The sequence below is a fragment of the Chlorocebus sabaeus genome, chromosome 13, assembly GCF_047675955.1.
Source record: "Chlorocebus sabaeus isolate Y175 chromosome 13, mChlSab1.0.hap1, whole genome shotgun sequence".
NCBI lineage: Eukaryota > Metazoa > Chordata > Mammalia > Primates > Cercopithecidae > Chlorocebus > Chlorocebus sabaeus.
The window spans coordinates 26,732,158-26,740,943 of NC_132916.1; the positions used below are offsets into that span (position 1 = coordinate 26,732,158).

The 8,786-nt window shown below is 37.1% G+C and overlaps 1 pseudogene; it reads right to left on the reverse strand.

The window, feature by feature from the left end:
- Positions 1-4,884: 4,884 nt before the first annotated feature.
- On the reverse strand, positions 4,885-6,657 carry LOC119625131 (TAR DNA-binding protein 43 pseudogene; annotated as a pseudogene).
- Positions 6,658-8,786: the final 2,129 nt, after the last annotated feature.

Genomic DNA, 8,786 nt, shown 5'->3' on the forward strand with positions numbered 1-8,786 from the left:
AGGTTCAACTCTAGTTGGGTGCACTTTATTTCTTATTAGCACTTATATATGTTAAGTGTAATGCACAAATTTTCAGTGTGCTCTTAGATGAAGTTTGAAATGCTCATTTGTCTGTGTAACCCACACTCAATAAAATTCAGTTCATAACAATATAAAATGTTACCTCTGTATATAAAATAAATATCTCCACTCCAATGTTTATTGTAGCACTATTCACAATAGACACCATATGGAATAAAACAAAGTGTCCATCAGTGGATGAATGGATAAAGAAAATGTGGTTCATATGCACAATGAAATATTATTCAGCTAAAAAGAAGGAAATCCTGTCATTTGCAGCCACATGGATGGAACTGGAAGACATTATATTCAGTAAAATAATGCAGGCACACACAGAGACAAATATCACATATTTTCACTCATATATGGGAGCTAAAACGATTAACCTTATGCAGGTAGGAAGTAGAACGATGGTTATCAGAAGCCAGGAAGGGTAGTAGGAAAAGTGTATAAAGAGGGGTTAGTTAACGACTAAGAAATAGACAGTGAAATAAAAAGAACCATATCTAGTGTTTTATAGCACAATAGGATATCCACAGTTAACAACAATTTATTGTATTTATCAAAAGAACTAGAGAAGCAAAATGGGAATGTTCCCAACACAAATAAATGATAAATATTTGAGGTGGTGGATATCCCAATTACCCTAATTTGATTATTACACATAAGATTGTATCAAAATATCACATGTACCCCCAAAAATGTAGAACTATTGTGTATCCATAAATATTTTATTTCTTATTTAAATCAGTTTTATGTAAGAATTTTCAACATTGCCAATTCTTATAAAAAGCATCCAAGCACGGGACACAGAACTGAAGCAAGCACCAATATTATGGGTAGCTAACAGACATTAGAACTTCAACCCTCTTTTGAGATGCCTGACCTCACTCACGATCTCAGCTTCCAAGTACTCCTGCAAAGCACACAAACTCAGTCCATGTTCTCAGTGTTCTCCCAACAGCTTCAGTTTGCATTAATGAAATTACATATCAGTAATAGAAAGGAACACACACCATACAGCATTCACAGAACTTGACAAAGGGGTAGGGAGAATACACGTACGGTTTCACTTATCGCATTCAACTAATGTGGTTTATATAAGAACAAAAGTCACTTTAAGTTTCACTTAAAGTTTTCCAACAGATGTGGATGTCCTTTGAACACAAAACATATTCATACATTATGTGCTATTATTGCTTTCTGCACACTCTCTCAACAAAGCCACAAATAAGTTAGAGATACATATCTCGCCAAGTTAAAAAGTTTCCATTATGCTCCACTAAGTCTTTGCATGTGCCCTCCTTTTCTTGCTCATACTAGCTTTTCATGCCTTGGCACCACCATCAATCACACATAAAGTTGCAAAACTTCAAAAAGCTTTCTGCTTCCATGTCAGAGCCTTGCATCCATAGCATTGATACAACTTCATGAAATAAACAGTAATGGATAAAAATGGGGCACCCACTGTCAGAGATGCAGCTTGTGATGCACGATGACAAATTATTGAATGAGAAAGCATGTAAACAGAAGTATACCTATGGCAGAAAATGTACAGTACTACCTTCAATGAAGTACTTCCTCCAGAAAAATTTGAAATTAGATTAACTGCAGAGATTAAATGAAGGCTTCATATTGAACTTTTGTATATAAGGGTGTAATAGTTCATTTTCATACGGCTGATAAAGACATACCCAAGTGCGGGTTATTTATAAAAAGATATTTAATGGACAGTTCCACAGGGCTGAGGATGCCTCACAATCATGGCAAAAGGTAAAAGACACTTCTTACATGGTGGGTAGCAAGAGAGAATGAAACCAAGCTAAAGAGTTTTCCCCTTATAAAACCCTTAGATCTGGTGAGATATATTCACTACCTCCACAACACGATGGGGAAAACTGCCCTGTGATTCAATTATCTCCCACTGGGTCCTGCCCACAACATGTAGGAATTATGGGAGCTACAGTTCAAGGTGAGATTTGGTTGGAGACACAGTCAAACCATATCATTCCACACCTTGCCTTTCTCAAATCTCATGTTCTTACATTTCAAAACCAATCATGCTTTCCCAGCAGTCCTCCAAAGTCTTCACTAATTTCAGTATTAACTTAAAAATCCACAGTCCAAACTCTCATCCAAGACAAGGCAAGTCCCTTTGACCTATGAGCCTGTAAAATCAAAAGCAAGTTAGTTACTTCCTACATACAGTGGGGTACAGGCATTTGGATAAATATACCCACTCCAAATTGGAAAAATGGGCCAAAACAAAGTGGCTAAAGGCCACATGCAAGCCCAAAATCCAACAGGGCAGTCAAATATTAAAGCTCCAAAATGATCTCCTTTGACTCCATGTCTCACATTCAGGTCAAGCTGATGCAAAAGGTGGGTTCACATGGTCTTGTTCAGCTCTACCCCTGTGGCTTTGCAGGGTACAGCCTCCCTCCAGGCTGCTTTCACAGGCTAGCATTGAGTGTCTGTGGCTTTTCCAGGGGCACAGTGCAAGCTGTCAGTGGATCTACCATTATGGGGTCTGGAGGATGGTGGCCCTCTCCTCACAGCTCTACTAGGCAGTGCCCCAGCAGGGACTTAATGTGGGACTCCCTCCCACATTTCCTTTCCACACTGCCCTAGCAGAGGTTCCCATGAGAGCCCCACCCCTGCAGCAAACATCTGCTTGGACGTCCATGTGTTTCCATACATTCTCTGAAATCGAGGCAGAGGTTCCCAAACCCCAATTCTTGGCTTCTGTGTACCCACAGGCTCAACACCACATGGAAGCTGACAAGGCTTGTGACTTGCACCCTCTGAAACCACGGCCGGAGCTGTACCTTCGCCCCCTTTAGCCATGGCTAGAGTGGCTGGGATGCAGGGCACCAAGTCCATAGTCTGTACACAGCAAGGGGTCCTGGGCCCAGCTCACAAAACCATTTTTTTTTTCTCCTAGACCTCTGGGCCTATTATGGGAGGGGCTGCCACAAATAGCTCTGACATGCCCTGTAGACATTTTCCCCATTGTCTTGGTGGTTAATATTTGGCACCTCGTTATTTATGCAAATTTCTTCAGGGGACTTGAATTTTTCCTTAGAAAATGGGTGCTTCTTTTCTATTGCATGGTCAGGCTGCAAATTTTCCAAATGTTTATACTGTGTTTCTCTTTTAAAGCTGAATGCTTTTAACAGAACCCAAGTTACTTCTTGAATGCTTTGGTACTTAGAAATTTCTTCTGCCAGATACTCTAAGTCATCTCCCTCAAGTTCAAAGTTTCACAAATCTCTAGGGCAGAGGCAAAATGCCACCAGTCTCTTTGCTAAAAAATAGCAAGTCATCTTTACTCCACTTCCCGACAAGTTCCTCATCTCCATCTGAGACCACCTCAGCCTGGATTTCATTGTGCATCTCATTATTAGTATTTTGGTCAAAGCCATTCAACAAGACTCTAGGAAATTCCAAACTGTCTTCTGTTTTCTTGTCTTCTTCTGAGTCCTCCAAACTATTTCAATCTCTGTCTGTTACCCAGTTCCAAAGTCACTGTAACAGATTTCGGTATCTTCACAGAAGCACCCCACTCTACTGGTACCAATTTACTGTATTCATCTGTTTTCAGATTGCTAATATAGACATACCCAAGACTGAGTATTTTATAAAGAAAAAGCAGTTTAATAGACTCACAGTTCCATGTGGCTGGGGAGGTCTCACAATCACGGCAGAAGGCTAAAGGCACTTCTTACCTGGCAGTAGCAAGAAAGAATGAAAACAAGTAAAATGCATTTCCCCTTACAAAACCATCACATCTGGTGAGACTTGTTCACTACTTTGAGAACAGTATGGGGAAACTGCCCCCATGATTCAATTATCTTCCACTGGGTCCCTCCCACAACATGTGGAAATTGTGGGAGCTACAATTCAGGATGAGATTTGGGTGGGGACAATTCCAAACCATAACAGAGGGAAACAAGTGTTAAAAAAAAACAAAAACAAAAGAACCAAACACGTGACACCATGATCTCTCCAAAAGAGATTTTCTTAAGGAACAAAAATTCATAAAATGGAGTTTAAATTAAAACAAGAAGAAAAGAATACAGTTTAATCAATAGTTTCGATTTTGAATGTGTAAACAATTGACATGTCCAGGGATAAAATATTACAGAGGAATCCTTTTGATATCAATTGTATATAATTGATTTGTCAAATCAGGCTAACAGCAGTTCACTTTCAACCACTCAATATTTCAACCCTTCATGTAACAAAACTTATAAAATCCCATTAGCTCTTCTTTTTTTTCTTTTTTTTGAGACAGAGTCTTGCTCTGTCACCCAGGCTGGAATGCAGTGGCCTGATCTCAGCTCACTGCAAGCTCCACCTCCTGGGTTCACGCCATTCTCCTGCCTCAGCCTCCCGAGTAGCTGGGGCTGAGTAGCTGGGACTACAGGTGCCTGCCGCCACACCTGGCTAATTTTTTGTATTTTTTAGTAGAGACGGGGTTTCACCGTGTTAGACAGGATGGTCTCGATCTCTGGACCTCATGATCCACCCACCTCTGCCTCCCAAAGTGCTGGGATTGCAGGCATGAGCCACCACGTCCGGCCAGCTCTCCCTCTTTTTTTTTTTTTTTTTTTTAAAGAAAAATGTTAAAAATACTGCTGAATATACTCCACATTGGACAAACCAAATTTGAAAGTTTTTAGTACACATGTATTTTATGTATACTTACCATGAGTTTAGAAAAATTTGTAATGCCCCCATTCTATCCCAACAAACCATAACCCCCATGTCTGTATTTTTCAGCCAGAAGGCTTAGAATCCATGCTCGAGCTAAAGTCTCAATTAAAACCGCTGCCTGACCCTGTAGTTCATTCCACCCTCCATGTTCTACCTTGGTTGTTTCTCAGGTCTGCTCCACTCCCACTACAGTTACCAAACCTCTCTGATTCCCAAAGATACCTGGATTACCACCAAATCTTCCACCTCTTTCTGTCTACTGATATTGTGCTTACACTTGCATTGGATATATGTATGCTGATTCCCTTAATAATCAAGTCCTCTCCACAAAGAGACTGCACAAGCTAATCATCTGCAATGTAAGAAAGGCAAAGTCCCTGAATGGTTTGGGAATGAAGACATCTATCACTTCTCTGCAATGACAAAAGAACTGCTGAAGCTAATCAGAATTCATCTTCTCTGTACAACACCTAACAAACATATTTTTGCTTCTCAAAATCTCATTCAGAGTTTGCTTAGAATTAGGAAGTGTACAGCCACACCATCATCTATCTGTCTTATGTTGCTGTGACATTCTTTCACCTGGGTTTGATATTTTATAAAATGAACAAAGCCAAATCCCTTTGAATAGCCAGTTCTGACATCCTTCTTGACCTACACCATAAGAATTTCTCTGAAGGTACTGCAATATTCTTTCAGATCCTGTTCAGTTGTTTTCCATGGGAGACCCAACACTGTTAAAGCAGATGTTTTCGGGACTGCTCTTTTCACTTTTATGGCTAATGAAATATCTGTCTTATCCCTTTTTCGGTAGTTATCTACAGAATAGTTGACAACATATATCAAATTTCTCCAGCCAGCATTGGGGGCATGCAGAATCCTTTCTACCAGCAGACACCCCTAATACCCTGGGACACTGGAATCCTGTAGGAAAGCCCACATGCCCCTGGAAACTGAACTGTAACCGTGGGCAGCAGCACTGTTCCATCATCTTCTGATGGTATTTCAATGGGCTCATAATTCTCATCTCTGGTTACCTGAATACATGTACATATTTTTTTTTTATTTTTCTGCTAGGCCACTGCTAGGAAGCCCAGTAGGGTCACTGAAGCAGCTACAGATCCAAGAGAAGCCCAGCTACTTCTTCTTTCTCACAAAATGGCCCGTAAAAATTTTGAACCATGTTCTCTCCTGCCCTTCCTTACCAACCCATGCTCTTATACCTCAGAAGCATACCATATGGAATCTTCTGGTTCCAACTTTTTTAACCAAGCCTAAGATTTGGAATATTCATTCATGTTATGAAGGGTGTCAAACATTTGTATCTTTTTAGCAAATAAAATAGTTAATTGTCTGAATCTACCACATATTTTCATCTCCTCTCATGTTGTATAGTGTAATAATTATTTGGATAAATTACATTCAAAGACATATTTTAAGTTCAGTGTAACATTTTTACTTTTAAAGAATATCCCAGTAAACACCTTGAAATGAATGCAGTTAAGTTGTGTGAAGGTTCTCTTAAAAGAATGGTGGTATATAAACTATTCAGAAAGTAATAGATTATTTTATTCTTGAAACAAATAAACTATTGTACTTAACACTATATTCTTTAATGTTATATTTTATTCACAGTGTGACTTCATATCAAAAATTTCTCTACTCAAATTAAGAAGCAAATTAATTTATGTTAACATTAAAAATGCATCAATATTTTATTTTGTTAAAGGGAAATTCACTAACATTAACAGCCAAAGCAGGTGAATTATTCCATGATTGACACATTTTTGTACTAATCAGATTATCATTGGGTCATTCAGCATCTCTCACTTTCAAGCTTACCTGCATACTTCCACGAAGGCACCTGAGGAATTTCATATTGGGAATACTTTGGCTAGTTTTATCAGAAAAAAAAATATTAAGCTGTGTACTCTTATTTGTTTACTATTTTCACTCATTTGCTTATCAGTTTTCTGCATATTGCCTCACACAATTTGATGCAAAATTGCTAAGTGGTGAGTTGTGCTTCTCTGTCTTTTAATGTCTGCTTAAATCCTTTTAAAGGGATTTGGTTACTATCTTTGCTGAATTATTTCTGCTAAAATCACACTTTCAGATTGCTAAATAGAACTTTTTCTACTTGGATTTTTCTCTCTCTCTGTGTGTGTGTGTGTGTGTGTGTGTATGTGTGTGTTTAGGCAAATCATATGTAATAATTTATATTTAGTCTTTCTAATAAAATTTTACTTTTCTTTTTAAAAAACTCTTTCTACAAGAAAATAAATCAAGTATTGAGCTGTGTCCAGTTAAGTACAAGAAGGCCCATTCTCCATCAAAGTTTCTAATTCTATGTTTTACTTCTACCTTCTTTTTAACAAGGGTAGATGATTTTAAATTATGAACTTATTACTAATTATTCATATAATTAACAATATTATAATATAATCTATGTAGTCAAAGTCTTTCGGATATTTGGTGGCGATACATATTATTTGAGTGGATATTTTACTTTTAAACTTTCATTGAGGTATGATTGAAATCCAAAAAGCCATACAGCCATACATATTTAGTTTATACAACTTGATGAGTCCAGAGATAAGTATAAACCTATGAAACCATGACCGAAATCCATGCCATAAACATATCTATCATCTGTTTACACCCTGTTTATTTATTGTTATTATTATTTTGTGTGTGATTAGAATACTTAAGATCCACAGTCTTAGTAATCTTTATATATACAATACAATATTGTTAACTATAGACACTACGCTTCATAGTAGACCTTTACGATTTATTCATCTTGCATAAGTGAAACTTTGTACTCTTTATATAATATTACCCTATTTCCTTCTCCTTCCATCTCCTTCCACCCTCTGGCAGTCACCTTTCTATTATATCCATCTATTTGTTTGAGTATTTCAAAGTTATCATAGAAGTGGCATTATGTGGTGTTTGTTTTACCATTACTGGTTTATTTTATTTAGCATGATGTCTTGAAGTTCATCCATGTTGTCACAAATGGCAGGATTTCCTGCATTTATAATGCTGAAAAATATTCCACTGTACATATGTACCATATTTTCTGTATCCATACTTCTGCCGTGAACATTTATGTTGCTTCCATATATTTTTTATGTAAATAATGCTATAATTAATATGGGAGCACAGACACCTCTTTGAGATTCTGATTTTAGTTTCCTTGAATACATACCCAGAAGCAGAATTGTTAGATCATATAGTAGTTCTATTTTTAATTTTTTGAGGAACTCCATATTGTTTTCCACAGAAGTTTCAACATTTTATACTTCCAACGACAGTGTAAATGGTTTGACTTTCTTCATATCTTTGATAACACTATTTTGATAATAGCTATTCTAATGAGTGTGAGATGAGAGCTCGTTGTGCTATTGATTTACATTTCCGCAGTGATTAGTGATAGGGAGCATCTTTTTATAACTGTTGGTCATTCTATATCTTCTATGAAGTAATATCTTTTCAAGCCCTTTGCCCATTTTTAAACCAGCTTGTTTGTTTGTTTTCTATTAAGCTGTAGAGAAGTGTCTTACATATTTTGACTCTTAATCCTTTATCTAATATATGGTTTGCAAATATTTTTTTCCCATTTCATGTTTTTATTTTTCTTCTGTTGATTGTTTCCTTTGCTGTAGGGAAGCTTTTTAGTTTGATATATCCCCACTTATCTATTTTTGCTTTTGTTGCTGGTGCTTTTGGTATCATATTCATAAATCATCGTAGGGCCAATGTTAAGAAGTTTTTCCCTTGTGTTTTCTTCTAGGAGTTTTATGTTTAAGTCTTTAATCCATTTTTAGTTAAATTTTATGTACAGTGTAAGATAGCAGTTCAGTTTTATTCTTTTGCATGTGGATATCCACTTTTCCCAACAACATTTATTGAAGAGACGATCTTTACCTTTTGTGTATCCTTGGTACCCTGATCAAAGATTAGTTTACCGTATGTGTGTGTTTATTTCTGAGCCCTCTATT